The 17562-nt window shown below is 35.4% G+C and overlaps 1 protein-coding gene and 2 non-coding genes across 4 annotated transcripts in view; all 3 read right to left on the bottom strand.

Moving 5' to 3' along the window:
- The window catches only part of LOC126762690 (dual specificity protein phosphatase 15), a 105967-nt gene that overhangs the window by 55639 nt on the left and 32766 nt on the right, over positions 1-17562 (bottom strand). The window lies entirely within an intron of this gene.
- On the bottom strand, positions 4393-4474 carry Trnas-aga (transfer RNA serine (anticodon AGA)). Its single transcript has one exon. It is a non-coding gene; the product is annotated as a tRNA-Ser (tRNA).
- Trnas-aga (transfer RNA serine (anticodon AGA)) lies at positions 6962-7043 on the bottom strand. The gene has a single exon. It is a non-coding gene; the product is annotated as a tRNA-Ser (tRNA).

Genomic DNA, 17562 nt, shown 5'->3' with positions numbered 1-17562 from the left:
ACAGTCTATGAATTTTTAATAAGTTGAAAAAGCTCTTCATTATTACTTGGGCACTTTTCTCTTAACGCTGCTTTCACTGTGTTCCACAAATTTTCAATGGATTTTAGATCCGGGGATTGCGGTGGCCACTCCATTATTGACCCTAAACCAATCTTTTGTATACTTAGCCGTGTTTTTAGGGTCGTTGTACTGCATAAATATCCACCTAAGCGGCATATTGTCTTCAGCGTTTTATAGCATAAATTCTTGTAGTATTGCCACATAATCGGTTGCCTTCATAGTCCCCTGTATCATATGCAGTGAGCCCAGACAATTGTATGAAAACGATCCCCAAACCATAATGTTTCCGCCAACATGTTTAACGGTCTTTGTCGTATACTTAGGGTTTATAGGCTGCATTATTCGGTCTTTTTACATAATGAATGTTTTTTAGGCCAAAGAACATGTCCTTCAGCAAACTTAAGCCTTTGTTGCACGTTCTTTATTGACAACATAGGCCCTTTTGTCGTGCTTCGGATCTTATATTTTTAATATGTTCTCGAGTTTTCGGATCGCAGTGCTTATCCTTTCCCATATCGAAGGAAAAAAAAAGAAAAAACTGATTTTAATTGGTTGATATTAAAACTAAAAGTATTATTTTGCCTTATCTCTGCAAATGACCACGTTGTAGTAAAATTATTTTCGTTATTATTTTAAGATATGTGCTTTAAATGAGATGTCCACTGGTTCTGTCAGATATTTTCAAAATCTTGATAACAGTTCCGGAGCAGCCCAAAATAGTTGCTCAGGTAATACGACCCTCTTTAGTTTACACTCCTGTAGGTCAATTGCGATAAAGAGATGTAAACGATGAACTTATGGACATTTATTTCATTTCTGTATTCCTTACTGAATAAATAATAATAAAACAAGGCTAAAATGTAAGAGATAGTTACGAGATCAGGATACCCAGCAATTTCCCATGTCTCATAGCAATAAATATACCATATATGAAGGGCTTAGGAAACAGAGTGTGTAAGTTCTTTGGAAGGATTTACTAATTGATGATGAAAAACGCTTGAAATAGAATTGACAATCTTTGCAGAGAAGAAAGTAAAAGGACTGTGAATGCATTTGGAAGTAGGACCACGAATTATGTCATTATTTCAATTGTGAGTAACTAATAGTAAACAGACCTCGATCAAAGACAGACAGAAAAAAAGTTTTAAGAACTGATAATTACTTTGTTAAGAGAATCCTCTGAAGATCAGTAAAACAATTATCTTGATTTAATTATGAATGTGTTATCGAAAACAATGAATTTTGATATTAAGAATGGTGAATGTGTTATCGAAAATTATAGCAATTAGATCAACATTGAAAACCAGTTGTCTGACGACAGAAACATGGTGATTCAAAACCATGCAAAAATGGTCTACGCACGGCTCATTGGCCTACCAGATTAATGTATTCTAACTTAACCTATCGAGAATAGCATTTTACAAACCAAATAGTAATTTAGAAAATATTTGAAAAGAGGTGAAAATTCTCCAAAATTAAAGCATCAAACAAATTTATTTCTGAATAACAAAAATCTTTTGAATATTTTTATTGATCATATAGTAAAAGTCATATTAAGGTATTGAAAAACCCAGCCATCAAATATATCACCTCTTTTCCATACTATGTCGGGAAATTTTTTTACTGTTGTTAAACCAACACCCTTTCATCTCCAACGCTTTGCAAATTGTTTTGAAACGAAATCGAGAATTTTATTAAGTTGTTTCTAGATATCTTCACGTTTGACTTTTAATAAAATCTTAAAACCTGCCACAGAATATTTGGCAAATATTTTGTTTCACATGCATATCTTATATGCAATGATCTCAAAAACAAGGGCACATCAATATTTTGAATAATGGAAATATGAATAAGGTTATAATCTGAACACTTGAAAGCATCAAAATTTACAAAAAAACATTTTGCAGCAAAATATTCTAGAGCGGTGTTATTCAAAGTTTACAGATTATAGCTCATAGTTTACATATTTAAGATTTTATATTATGGACCGTAGATTGTAAATTTCAGATTACTCTGTGATTTATAATCTCTTATAGCGTAGAAACAAAAGGATTTATCTACTGAAACAACGATGAAATTAGTTTACAAATGAATGTTTAAATAACGTAAACAAACGAATACAAATCTAATAATATTCTGAGCTATTGGAAAAAGGTTTCTAAATAACCATCCAGACTACATATAATATCCTTTGATGCAAAGGCATACAATGTTACCCAAATATTGTATGTGCTTCAGAAGTTCATGTATTCCCTGCAAGTTGACTTTTAAGGGGTTATATACAGTTAGAATTTTTATCAAAATAATTTAATTTTGTTTTCTCAATGTACATATCGTCACCAGAAATGCAAAATAACGTAACAACATTTTCGGAAATTTACAGTGGCATGAATGAAACACGAAATAAACTGGAACATGAGTGAAACAAAATTTTAATATTGGTTAAAACTGGTTTATATCTGACCGCAGAATCTGAAAATTAACATATAATTTAAAACTTTTCACTCAATTTCGAATTTTTTGATGATACGTTATTTTGCATTTCAGGTGACGATATATTTTATAATGCACATAGAAAATTTCAGAAAATGTATGAATGCATTCCAAACTTTAAACGTGTTTTTCTCAAAATGGTCTTCTCGAAGTCGGTGACGAACATTACTCAAAAACGGCTAAGCCGATTAGTCTCAAATTTTAACGCGAGCTTCTTAAATATATTTTTTAGTTACTAATGGAAGAATTTTTCACTGATAAGTAGTTTTTTGTTATAAACAATATTTTGGTCAAAAATTTCAGAGGATATAGTCGTTTTTTAAGGAGCTCCCGGAGATCAGCTGTACTTCCTTTCCAAACAAATATTTTTTACTAAGCCCTAAAATACAGTTAGCAGACACCATATTATGTGTAGAAATTTTTAGATTAATAAATTTAAAAGTTTTCTCAGAAAAATTTCTGGAAAATTCGCTTTTTTCGGCCTGCAAACTGTATACTCCTTAAATTATTTTGGATATACTTTGTATAATTCATTGTTATTGTAATGCTATTAAGAATCAATAGTATGTACTTTAATTCACTCAACCAATACTTGATGGCCCGTCCTTAAAGAGGCGCTAGAATTGCTACGCTGTTTTCAAAAAATTTCCGAATTGTCTGCCGCTGAGCCTATACTATACTCAGCTAAATGATTTTATTATAAGCTCTGCCCTCCGGCCCATGTGCAGGGAAGCGTTAAAATTGTTAGTAAAAGTTTGATAATAGAAAATATTTGACACACACATGCTTAACATTTATATTTACTACATAAATGTACATATGTATATGTATATGTCAATGAAATGTGAGGCACAATAACAACACATATACACAAGTAGTATTCAAGAAAGTCTCAAAGGCGCGTGTCTGGAGCTTTTCATTTAGCAATTTTTATCAGTTTCTTTGCGCAGACACACATACCATGCATTCGTGTCGGTTTAACGTTTACTGATGCTCGTTTTCTTAACTTTTTTGCTAAGAAGTTCAGTTTTTTACTCTCGTATTTACCGCCATTTCAAGTAGACATGTTGGCAGACAAAATCATCGGCAGACTGGCAGACGCTACTGTTATTTCATGCCGTCACAGCCACAGGCTCAAAGGACTCTCGTTACACACACCTTCCTACCCGAGGGCCTGCACTAACACAGCATCACTCGAGTTAGCCGCTTACAGAAAGAGTGTGTGTAAATAAATAAATAACTGAGGAATACTCGTGAGGAAGGAAGGAGGAAGTGAGTTGAATGTTTGACGACTGCTTAACGCGATAAAAAATTTGAAATTTGCCTACTGAAGTTGGCACTGATGAGAACGTTATTGAAATTCCCGTTCCACGTCGTTTTGGGAATTACAATCAAATTACTTAATAATGTTTATATTTATGGTTATTGTACTTAAGTATTTTCGATGTATTTTAGAGCAGTTTTTACAATTTAATATATGAAAGGATAAAAAATCGTTCACTCATGCGGAACAATTATGTAATTTGAAATAATTGATATTTTGAAAATTTTGTTCCAAAAAAATAAATGATAAAAAAATAAAAAAAAAATTATATTTTCGAGGCAAATTACTAAAAATATGCTACCCGGATGTAAAACTAAACTATGTACTAAAATATTATAAGAGTAGAGAAGAAATCCGGGAATAACCTGTCTTATTACAACAACAACACCACTCTACAACAACTCTTAAATTCAAATTTACTTTCAAAATTTAGTGTTTCAAACCAAATTATTTACATAATTCCTGTTATCTACCACATACAGACACATATAAACACAAAAAACTTGTTTGTCCTTCGCAGTCGGTAGGATTCGAACCTACGCTCCCAGAGGGAATCTGATTTCTAGTCAGACGCCTTAACCGCTCGGCCACGACTGCCCGTTGAAATTTCTTTCCGCCAATTTCATACTCAAATCAATTTATTTGCATTTGGAACATTTAAAGTGCTTTTTCTATTTGTGAGATCTTTCGATTTAGTTAACTTGATTTATGAAAGCAGATAACAAACAAATATGATAATATTTATATTTAAATTGATATATTTGCGCGCACAAAAATTTAATGAACTAAGTTATTTTTTTTGACTGAAATGGCTTAATATTCATAACACAATAGTTATGATTTACTGAGGATGAGGATTATTGAGGATATTAACCGAGTTCTTCCAGTTTTTGGGCTAATACACCAAGCTACTAAAGAACATTTTCTCACCTAATCTTCCTTGCGATATCTCACATTGGTCGGACATTTTGCATAGGCCCCATGTCTTATATATGTACGTTTCAATGCTTACTATTACTTTACAGAAGCGTAGGAAAAGTGTGGTTTTAAGGGTTCAATAATATTCAATAAGCTGAAGTTAGAATGAGGATAAGGCATTTGCCTTCAATTGTGTTTACTTTTCTGTCATAAAGTTTATGGCATAGAAAAAATTATTTCAGCATTCTTAAACTCATTAAATTAAATCGAGAACTTAACCAACAATTTTTATACTCTTGCAACATAATGCGACAGAGTACAATGTACATATCTTTTAAACCACCCAAGCTACAATAAACAAATTCGCTCACGATAAATCCCTTTAGCACCCTAACGACACTATACAACTGGATAGCATCTGAAGATTAACTTGTTCACTTCCAATATAACGGCACTGTTAAAAACTTATAACTTAAGTGCGATAACTCAATAACTAAACATACCAGATACATTAAATTTTACACCCAAGATAACATGAGAAGGCTTTATGGGAGCCGGGGCAGAAATTAGACGGAGAGCCTGGTACCCACATTTAGGTTAAATCCCGTATCTCGAGACCCGCCTAACCGATTTCGACTAGATTTAGTCCGTAGAACTCTTTTTACATTCTTATGTCACAGGGCGAAAATGACCGAAATCGGACCTCAACCACGCCTACAACTCATATACCACAATTTTAAATTCCATTTGATTCTTTAACTTTTCAGTACACAAGTCAATAAGCAATTAACGATATAAAACTTTGCATGAAGATACTAGATGAGAAAGAGCCAAAAACATTCATTGAAATAAATATTCGTGACAAAAAGTTCTACCCAACCGTGCATCGATATCTGCAGATCCCTCCAGCTCTACAGGTATCAACTGCTCTCAGTGAAACATCATTTGGACTCTTCGCTGCTTATTTGCGGAATGTGATTAGGGAAGACAGATTGCGCTCCCTTAATATACATAGATATAGTTTCGAGCGCAGAACATTTTTTGAACAATTTTTAACTTTCCCACCCCTTTTTAACATAATGCAGGAAATACCCACAGAAATTTGTTTTTGACACACCATTATAAGAGATGAATTATCCTTTAATTTCAGTTAACATATATGTATATCACACTTTGACCGACATTTTCGATCAAAGGTCAACTATAGGTAACAGAGTCTAAATATTCGGTACGATGGCGCTTGACCTGTTTTTGTTGGATTTAAACAATTTTTGGTCATAGTGTGGCTCACACCAAAGACATTATTCGTGCAAAGTTTTATCCCGTTATATTAATTGCTTCTTGATTTGTGTATTGAAAACTGAGTCAAGTCGAATATAAAATTGTGCTGTATGGGAAGTAGGCGTGGTTGTTGTCTGATTTCGTTCATTTTCACAGTGTGTCATAAAAATGTAAGAAAAATCACAAAGTCACCAAAACTGATCAAATTTTCACACGGACAGAAAGACAGTCAATCGGATTTCTACTTTTCTTGTCATGCTGATGATTTAAATATATGTATATAAACCTATATCTATCTCGCTTGGTTTGCGTACAACCGTTAGGTGAACAAAACTATAATACTCTATATCAACAGGTTGCAAGAGTATAAAAATGAATTAAAACATATCAAGCTCAATAGCATATACAGAATATATGTAAAAGGTCAGTATAAATCTATGCGATATTTTAAAAGTCATTCTGTTATGCGGAGCGAAGAGAAAGTCCATGAATCAAAGTTTATCAAAATAGCAAACAAATTAAATTTTTGTTATAAATATGAGAACAGAATTGCATATAACCAGCTATTAGTTAATTGTGCTTCATTTGGGTCTTATTTAACTGCAATACTATGAAGCCAAAAAGCGACAAAATAGCTTTATACCGAATTCGTTGAGTAATCGCTTGTAAATGATCTAAATTCGAAATGACATATGTACAAAATGACGATTTCATAAATTTATTGGTGCTTTCTTCAATCACATCTAATAAATAACACATTGTCTTTTTATTTAAAATCGTCTGTCTAGCGACTTAATTTTACAAATTTTACCGTGTTTCAATTTTTACAATTTTTAAATTCTCAAATTTATTTCTTTCAAATTATTAAAAAGTTGTAGGACTTTTCGCAGTCGGTAGGATTCGAACCTACGCTCCCAGAGGGAATCTGATTTCTAGTCAGACGCCTTAACCGCTCGGCCACGACTGCATACATTCTAACCCCATTTTGGAGCTTGATATTACCAAAATTACTTACGCTTTGTATTTAATTAATTTTATTTAATAAAAATCACTTATTTTATCTGTGAATTCCAAAATGTCAAACCTTTCAAATCATACTTATATTGATCAAAATGGTGAACTATTCAAGGTTATATATTTATACCTTGTTATTATTAGAGAAACTTTTGTGAGATAATATGCAGAATATTTCATGAAAAACTTTGAAAACCACTATTGAAAAATTGTTTCATTAATTCTATCAAAAAATATAGCGAAAGTATCAGGAATGACAATATATATTTAACTATTTCTTAGTTGAAGTTGAAAATACCGCTAATTTTGAGATATTTGCATAAATTTTATATAAAAAGTTTTTTGAGCGTAGCTGTTCTCAGTAGCTATCTGCCGAACCACTATTAGCTGTTGTACAAACTGACCGATAAAAATCAAGCCCTTGTGTTGAAAACATTCTTATTTAAAACTAAACTATCTTCACAAAATTTAGCTTGTTTTATTGTATATAGCAACGCAATAATCTCCATATATTATACCAAACCAAAAAAAAAAAAAAAATTCATAAAAGATCTTTTTTCTTTAAGGGGGTATTCTTGTATAGGATTTTGAAAAAATCGAATTTTTTTTTGCATATCTGGAAAGTTTAGACTTTTAAAAATATGACCTTGGAAGGATTTTTCAAAATTCGACTTATTTTCGGAGATACAGTCGATTTTGTGACGTGGCGTCCGTGTTCACTAGAATTGTCTCCTAAACTTTAAACGCGTTTTTCTCAAAACTGACTTTTTCGGAACGATATCCACGATTTTTCAGGTTCTACTGGACCGATTTACTTGAAATTTTTATAGAGTCTTCTTTATAGGCTTGTCTATGGTTGGAACTAGCCCCATCCCCAAATTTTTATTTTTATTATTTTTAAAAAAATTCGAAATAGTCAGAAAAAGTGATCCAAAAAAACTTTTTTTTTCAGACAGTCGCCATTTTGTGAAAAAATTTTTTCCCACTTTTCCGTAGTTCCGGTCATTGCGACATTATTCTAGATAATAATCTTTTGTTTTTGTTGGTTTCAGATAACTAATAAATCATGGGTATGGTCACGTTTTTTTTTGGTTCCCCCACTTTTTTTTTTTTTTACTTTTTTTAGTTTTTAATTTTTTTCTGTACTCTTCTAAAATTAACAAAAAACTAATAAAAAAATGGATAGTAAAAATATTAATTGCCTTTTTTTTACAACACTTTAAAAATTACCTGAAATTCATGCTTCTAGACCAGAATACCCCTTAACTTGTTTACCTTATTTCGACGATTTTAATGTTGTTTATATCAGTCAAGGTGGTTAGAAAGAACTAGTAAAACGCATTCCATTGGAAAGGAATCGTTGGCCGTTTTCATATTTAAGTATTAATTATACATATAGTTGCTATAAGAAATGCATTATTATAGTTTCGATGTAGCTGAAGTGACTATTTTTTCTTGTTAATTTTTTAGTTTTTGTACTTTTCCTTCTTTAATTTTTCGAAGAAGAAAAAATGTTTATATTTACTTTCCAAATACCTTTCTTAATACTCAAATAATTGCCGGTCAAATAAGAGTAAATTACCAACAGTGACGCTTGAATTCCGAAACAGTTCATCATTGTGACGAATTATAAAGAATTTGTATGAAACATTCCACTTAATTCCACAGCTGACTACGAAATTCCATAATTCTTAGAATAAAATGAGTTTTGTGGAGAGAAACTCCTTAAAAAAAGACTCCAATCTTTCACTTCTGCCCTTCACATTTACCCCGCACAAATATGTTGACTGCCACTTTAGCACTTAAAAGAATTGGTAAATTCAACGTAAATCATTAGAATAATTAACTCGCATTTGCGCACAAACAAGTCCGGCGACCACAACCACTGGCAGTTATGTCAATGTAAATACAAAGAGTTCTTGGGAAAAATACACTGCCAGCTCGAATACCAGACGGTTGACTGAATCCGCAAGCTGGAAATTTGTCTGAAAGCGCTCCTTTATGTGTTGGAATGCAGTGACATATGTATATATAAATAAGCGTATGTTTGTATATGTACAATATATATGAATAGGTATTTATGCATATAATTCGTTTATGAAGTTAATTTTAATTGAAATTACTCATACGCCACGTCCGGCAGCCATTTGCAGCATGTCCTGGCAGGGTCTGCGTGCTACAGGCAAATATGTGTGTTGCTTAAATATAATTGCAATGTAGTTATGCATACATGTGTGTGTGCGTGGCTGAATTTTATCACTCTCACGTGCTTGCGTCAAAGTAATATTTTCCCTTGTATTTAATACATTTTGTCACTTGTTGGCCGGCAATTAAACAATACACTGACACAAATTTAATGCGCTCACACACACGCGCACACTCATACAAATGGATGCGTATTTACAGACTTATGCGAGCATTAAAATTAAGTACTCCGATGCGTCAGTGGCGTTAAAAGGCCTCGCAGACAGGTGTGTGCCGCTTATAATTGCTCGCGGGTTTTTACGCCTTTTATTTGTGTTGCTCGGTTAATGGAGCAAAATTTATGTTTTCACGCAAATGTACCTTTTTTGCGTTCTAATTCATATTTTAATGAATTTACGGTTTTGACGAAAAAATTACTCGACTCCGTAAAGAGAAATTTGAGTGGGAAGAGCAACTCTCAAATATGAGTGGATGAATATTTTTTGTTCTGAGACGAAATTTAAGACATTATTCATGATATTGAACCGATCAGTTTTATTTTCGAACAATTGAACTCAGTTAGACAGACATTGCTTGGCGAAGTCAAGACCTCCCGTTATAATATATAATATTGGGTAGTCGAAAAAGTCCTTTCGTATTTTTCACATTGTGTCATACCATATAGTGTTGGAAAGATGAGATGGTGATGCGTGAAAATAATTAAGAAATTCGCTATATTTTGAAACTTTTGTATAAAAAAGGGAAGAATGCCACGCAAGCCACCAATGAAATTTATGAAGTTTACGGAGACGATGCCGTATCAGTTCGTGTAGCACAATAATAGTTCGCTCGCTTCCGTTCCGGAAATTTCGATGTGAAAGATGCACCTCGCTCTGGTCGACCTGTCGTTGAAAAAGTCGATGAAATTATGGAAAAGATTGACCAGCACCATCACATAAGCAACCATGACTTTGCTAAGGAACTTAGCATTCATCATTAAACGGTTTTGAACCATTTAAAAAAGGCTGGTTACAAAAAGAAGCTCGATGTTGGGTTACATTATGAATTGTCTGTGAAAAATTTAACGTACTGATTTAACATCTGCGATTCTTTGCTGAAACGGAATAAAATCGAACCATTTCTGTAGCGAATGGTAACAGGAGAAAAAAAATCATGGTCCAAGCGTGGTGAAGCTCAACAAATGGTCGCAAAGCCAGGATTGACGCCTCGAAAGGTTATGCTAAGTGTTTGTTGGGATTGGAAAGGAATTGATTCTACATTTTACTGTCAACAACTGATAATATTGAGGCAAGCAATCGAAAAAAAGCGGCTGATCACCAGAAAGGTTGATCTTCCATCAGGACAACGCTAGACCACACACATCTTTGATGACTCCGCCAAACTGGGAGAGCTTGACTGGGAAATTTTGATGCAACCACCATATAGCCCTGACCTTGCACCATGGCACTACCATTTATTTCGGTCTATGCAGTAAAGTTGGCTTCTAGTGAAGCCTGTGAAAATAACTTGTCGCAGCTTTTCGCCGAGATACCAGAAAAGCTTTACACTGATGGAATTATATCTCTAGCGGAAAAATGGCAAAAATTGGTTATATTTGGTTCATTAAAGTTATAATTATAAATAAATAAAAAAATATGTTAAAGTTTGATTAGAAATACGAAAAGACTTTTTCGACTACCCAATATTAATTGCAAGTTACCGAGGCAAGTTGGTAAAACCAAACGAAAATAGTCATCGTCTTCACAACATTTTCACTGAGCTTTAGACTATGTTCATCCTTCTAGTTTGTTTGCAATATTTTATGGGTAGCGAGGTATGATTAACCCAAAAAACGAATTTCTGTACAAACGAGATAAATCGCTTTTGGATCAACCCCACGACCTAACCAAATCTACGGCAAAATCCTAATAAAGTGTTTATACTAGGAGGTTCCAAGTTGAAGAAGGTATATGTCTGATGGATATTGAGGTTCATTATTAAAGTCTTCGCTTTTTCAATTCACGAAGAGCACATAGAATCAGCTCTAACCGCAACTCAAAAAAAGTGTTTAATTTTTGTATCACCTACTTCTAAATTGTTTTTGCGATTTAGGTTTGCCTAAAATAGTAGTTTAGTTCACCAAATAATACTATACAAAATCCTAACCGATTCCCTTCTTCGAACTCGAAATCGAAATCGAACTAACGATAACATTCTCGTCACACTAATTATTGAGCTCTGCCATTTCTTCTGAAAGATCATTCGAAAAAGGAATAGTGAACTTAGAGCTCAGCAATCCTTATATTTTCCCAGTGGTAACGGTTTGAAATGGTCAGTACCATTGACTGTACTGCCCATGGATGATCAAGCTGAAACACCCTCATCTTATTTAGGCATCCGAGTGGGTTATTAGGTAAATAAATAAAAGCTCATTTGATATGGGTTGAATTCCAATTCAGGAGTTTCCTAGGACTTATTGATAATAGTCCAAGTGTGATCCTCATCTTAGAGATCAGCTGTGGACCAAATTAATTTTTTTCTAATTTGCCTGAAAGTGTCAAGAGTTTTTCTGTAAGGGTAGGTTCAACAATAGATTTAGTAGCTCTATTTTGTTATATCACTGGTCGCAGGTCCCCATCGTACGAACAGCATGTTTGCCTTTTCCGAAAACCAATGATTTTGTTTGCAGCTATACGTAAACAGCTTGAAGTGCCGGCCCACAGTTCCCTTATACCGAGTTGTTGATGAGTGCTCTCAGAGAGCAGGAGTGCAAGTCGAGTAGAAAATCGTTCGGCTGTCTATTGTGATTGCAACTTCTGGACGTCGAACCTTCCTTGTGTTTGTTGACGTGCGTTTTTTGCTGCACAGAGGCGGGTGCGTATCTTGGCTGCAACAAGATAGTGGTCTGAGTCATTTCTAGGACCTCGAGGCCTACGCGCGTCTATGTTCGATTCATTCCCCAAAATATTAATCGATGCCTCTTCATTTAGTTGCAGCCTCCTAAGTATTTCTTCTTAACCGATGGTTTACTAATAATATCGTTGATAAGATCGAACTTTCTCTAGTCACTCTGTAAACCACATTACTCATAACACTAGAGAGTAAACTCCCTTTGGCTCTATCCTTTAGTGTTGCATCTAAAGGAGGATATTTAAAGTGATATTAGAACATTATTTTCTAGGTAATTTTTATAACGATATCTGCCGTTGTCTTCTTCGTCACGCAAATATTTTAGACAAAGTAAACATAATTTGCGTCTCTCCAATACTATTAGGCTTAGTCACTCACCCATTTGTCGGGACTCTTGCACGGCAATGGCTTATTACAGCGCACACCTTATTCAAATTTTGTTTACTTAATCGGGAACGCGGTGACAGCAGCACCTAAAATAGCAACAAGCGCATAATGTCAGCCTGGGGAGATGTGCGGGGCGATTGATAGCGAGAGTGAGCGATGAGCGAGTGTGGCATGTTAAAAGGCTTGCCAAAACGTGCCATTTTTTATGCGTAAGTTTTCATTTAACCACCGCAACATACTTTACTTGCGGGGAACCACAGAATTTTTTCCGTTACAAATAGTGATTAATTTTTTCTCTTATTTCTCGTAGCTAACAACAAAAATTTTGTGTGAATTTTTGCAAGTTTCCTCACGTTTGTGCCTGTGGTTGAATGTCAGTGTTGTTGTTGTCGTAAACAAGTTAAGCCCCTTATTCATATTCGCATCTTTGCGCACACACAGACAAACTTACGTGTGCAAATTTGTATTATTCCACTGTAGCTCTCATAATGCAGCCTGCTTTTGCAAATCTTCTGCTTAGCCCTGTCGGTGAAAGTTATAGTTTGCTGCCGCCTCCCCCCTTTAAGAGAAATTGTGTGTGAAGTGTGTGCGTTCGATTCAACGAAGCAGAGAGCAGCTGTGCTAATGGCGTTCGCCGGTAAAACAAACATTACCGTTTGTCGTCCTTGCCGGCCTGTTGTAAACACTCGCATTATCCTTGCTGTTATCCTGCTGCTGGCTGCGTTGAACCAATGATAATAGTTGAGCGCTTATTTATTTGCACACACACACACCTGCAGGTGTGTGCCATCATATAAGACCTATCTTTGTGTTGTGAAATATGAGTTGTTGTAATTTGTATTGTTGCCGATTCCTGGAAAATGGCGCTGCGAGCTGTTTACTTTGTTCATGCCGGTTTCAGGAAAAGCACATTTGCTTTACTTGCACTTTCTCATAATAAAGTACACCCACTTCCGTTGCTAAAAACAGCTGTTGTCACATTGAACACTTTCTGGGCTTCTACTATGGATTAACTACACAAGATCTGAGAAAACTTTATTTTTCAAAATCTCAATATACTAATCTGAATTCATCAGTTTCAAAGAGAAACAGATTGAAAAATATGAAATGGTAAAAGTAAGTAAGGCCAGTTCAGTCCTGAGGCTCTACTTCAAAAAGCTCTGAAGTATCTTACTTTCACCCATTTCAGTCAAAAGTTCCTATGGATCAACGAGAATTCGTTTACTGGACTGAAGGAAATCAAATCATTGTTATTGTTGTAACCGCAAAAAGCATTTACCGAATAGCGAATTCAAAGAATGCTGCTTTTGTGACAGCTCGTTGCCGGTTAGAAGTCCTGGAAATGAAATTAAATTTTTAAAATTGATAACTCTACCGACGGCTCAAGTTCAGACGATTTCGATGAAAGTCCAATAAAATCCTCTCTTTCAAGCAAGTCACCATATCGAAGATAAAAAATGTTGCTAGGGTTTAATAATGAATCGGCTATATTGCCTGTTTCTGAAAGGATGGTTTGTTTCCTTTTCATTGGTAAGGTTTTTTACGTGGCTAGTCCCATACCCAGCACACAACCCTGGGAGGGATACTTGCTCTAAGACCGTCGTAAGCTGCTTGAATCATATATAAAGGAATCGTTTCTGGCCACCCACAAGTGAATGGCGGTCAGAAAACTTTCCCCACTTGCTTGAGCTTCTACATTTTTGCCTCCATCCTAAGCTTCAATTTATAGCTGGAGAAAATAATTCGAGCTGCAGAACTAAAAGAGAAGGTACAATTTTCTATAAGAGTGTACAGTTGCTGGTGGCCGCGCCGTTAGTTCTGGGTCTGGTAGTGAACGAAAGCAAGACGAAAAATCTCATGTCATCACACAAAGAATCGTCGCACTCCCGACTTGACTCCCACATCTCTGTTGTCAGTCATAACTTCGAAGTCGTAGATTATTTCGTCTATCTTGGAACCAGTATTAACACCAACAACAACTATTGCCAACAAGTGCTACTTTGGACTGAGTAGGCAATTGAGAAGTAAAGTCCTCTCTCGACGACCAATAACCAAACTCTATAAGTCAATTATTACTCCCGTACTGCTATGTGGTGCAGAGGCATGTACGATGAGACGAGATCTTTTATCTGATGAGTTGACGCTACGAGTTTTCGAGAGAGTTCTGCGGAAGATTTGTGGTCATTTTGACATTGGCCACGGTGAATACCGCATTCGATGGAACGATGAGCTGTATGAGATACACGACGACGTTGACATACAAGCTGCGTTCCAAAGTAAACAGGACTTAAAAAAAAACACAGAACAAATGGTTTTTTTGGCAAAATCAATTTATTTTATTCAAAATAGTCTCCTTCTGCTTCAATATAGCTTCTTGCACGGTCCAAGAGCATGTCGAACGAGTGTTTCAGCTCGTTGGCCGGTCTGGCCGCCAGTATTCCGGTGCAAGCCTTTTGAATGGCCTACGTCTGCATAACGCTTTCCTTTCATGGGCAAATGCATTTTTCCGAAAAGGAAGAAGTCGCACAGTGCCATATCAGGTGAATACGGGGAGTGGTTAATGGTTAAAATGTGATTTTTGGTCAAATAATCGGTCACAAGCGTCCTTCGAATGTTGGATTCTGAACAATTTTTGGTCGTCAGTCAATTTGTGCGGAACAAACCGTGCACACCTTTCGTAAGCCCAAATGTTCTGTCGAAATTCGATAAATTGATGTTGTGGAGATGTTCAATTCCATTTCCATGAATTTCAATGATGATTTCGGCTGATTTTTGATGAATTCAGGCACAGTTTCGATGGAATTTCCGGTGATCACGGATTTTGATTGGCCCACATGTTGATCATCATTTATGTCCTCACGACCATTTTGAAAACGTTGAAACCACTCGTGCACTCTGCTACGGGATAGGCAACCATCGCCATAAACTTGTTTTACTAATTTTAAAACAAAATTGAATGTTGGCTCTTTGTTCGAAGCTCATTTTCGCACCGATAACACAAACATACTGACACTTAAAACACAATAACTTCACTTCAAATCAATGAAATGTCATGAAATTCTTACTGGACAATCGATAAAGATTGCAGATTCCAACGCACTACCAGCGGGTGCTAGATTCAAAAAGTCCTGTTTACTTTGGAAAGCACCTTTTAGTTCAGCGAAATAAAAGACAGCGGCTAAGCTGGCTTGGTCATGTCATCCGAATGGACGAAAACACTTCAGACATTTGAAAAAATTCGGCACAGTACCCGCGGGGGAAGCAGAGGAAGAGAAAGACCAGGTGGTGAAGGACCGGGAGCTTGGTTGGAATGAAATTCGCGGCACAAGAAACATGTGAAGAACGACTCTTTCAGTTTTTTACCAATAGTGTTAAGGGTTTTTATGAGGGTGGCATTATAAAATTATTTCCAAAATGGCTACAGGGCATATTTCGAATCATTCTAGTATGCTAATAGGAAAGCAGGAATGTAGGTTAAGGAAATTTTCGGAAGCGACAAGTTACACAAGTGTGTGCGTAAAAAACTTTGAGTCATTGGAAACTTGTTTGTTCTAAAGGAGTGTGAGTTGGCACTGATTTAGTTGAATAAATAGTGTAAAATTGAAACAAAGCGGTCTTCTTCTCTAGGAATTCATATTCTTGAAAATCCGTTAAAGCAGTAGGTGACTTCGCATTGACAGTTTTATAAATTTTCCTTTACATTTGAATTAAAAACTCTTCACCTATTAAAAGCGTTCTGTTTTGAAAAAGAAATGAACTATAAAACTTGTTAAATTTTTATAAAACTTGTTGTAGTTACAAGGTGAACTGTGTACTTTGCATGTCCAAGATGGAATGCTAGGCTCGTAAGCTTCGATTGTACATTGTTATTGTTCTTACTGCTGGTTTACAAAACCAGTGACAAGTGCTGAACACGCTTTCGCTCACTGAGTTCTTGCTGTCATCAGCATTCTTCGTTTTGCATTGTGCTCTTCTATATCATCACAAACCATATTGATTGTCTGTTTACTTTTAGGTGTGAATGTGCAGTGTTTATGAAAACAGTAAACAAACACACACACACACAGATACATACTTATAAATAAATGTGTATGCTTAAGCACTTTTGTTTTCCTCTGTGCTCCACCTCCACTAATAACTGTTGTTAGCTGCTCTGTACCGCCTTTGCCGCATTCGCTTTCGCCTCTCTGATTGTCAACGGCTGTTGTACACCGAGATTTGACACACCATTAAAAGGATATGTAAATATTTGTTGTACGAAATTCTCATATTTTCTGAACTTTTTTGTTTGTTTTATTATTGTTGTTGTCTTGTGTTGAAGCGCCAAATATTCATTGAGTTCTGGCAGATTTTTGTTTGCTTAACAGCTGCCAAATGAAATGCATATGTTGTTGTTTGTGGTTGCTTTGTCAGTTGAATTGGCTGCGTTGTGCCAGCGTGGCGGGGCGTATGAGTAACCTATTGTTTGGTGCAAGTGAATATGAGCTCTTATGTTAATAGGCCAAATGTAAAAAGTGCACTTTGAATAGCACTAGAATAATATGGAACAAGAACTTTTGGTAAAAAGAGATTTGCACTTTGTTAAGAGTTCTTGCAAGGTGATCATGATCCCCAAAATTTAATCACATCTGTACTGCTAAGAATTGTCTTTTCTGAAGCTAGCGTTGTCGTATCGACAAGACTTGTATAAACCTGATTAGGCATTTGCTATTGCTATTGCCGCTACGTGACCTGGATATCTGAAAATGTGAGACTTAAAGCTTCTTAGTCTTGTTCTTGTATCTTGTCGTCTGCCTCCAAATAACTTCGACATACAAAACCTATAGAAAGGGGAACGCCTTACTGAAACCTTAAAAGGTATGATGATAGTAGCGCTGCGAGTTATTCCCATTCTACTGTTCTACAAGTATAACTAAAACTTAAATGTTTCTCTTCCAAACTCATCAGCATTAAAAATCCCTGTGATTGTGAACGGGTGCCTTTTACTGCAT

This window comes from Bactrocera neohumeralis, chromosome 6 (assembly GCF_024586455.1).
Source record: "Bactrocera neohumeralis isolate Rockhampton chromosome 6, APGP_CSIRO_Bneo_wtdbg2-racon-allhic-juicebox.fasta_v2, whole genome shotgun sequence".
NCBI lineage: Eukaryota > Metazoa > Arthropoda > Insecta > Diptera > Tephritidae > Bactrocera > Bactrocera neohumeralis.
This window is presented reverse-complemented; position numbering and strand designations above follow the sequence as displayed.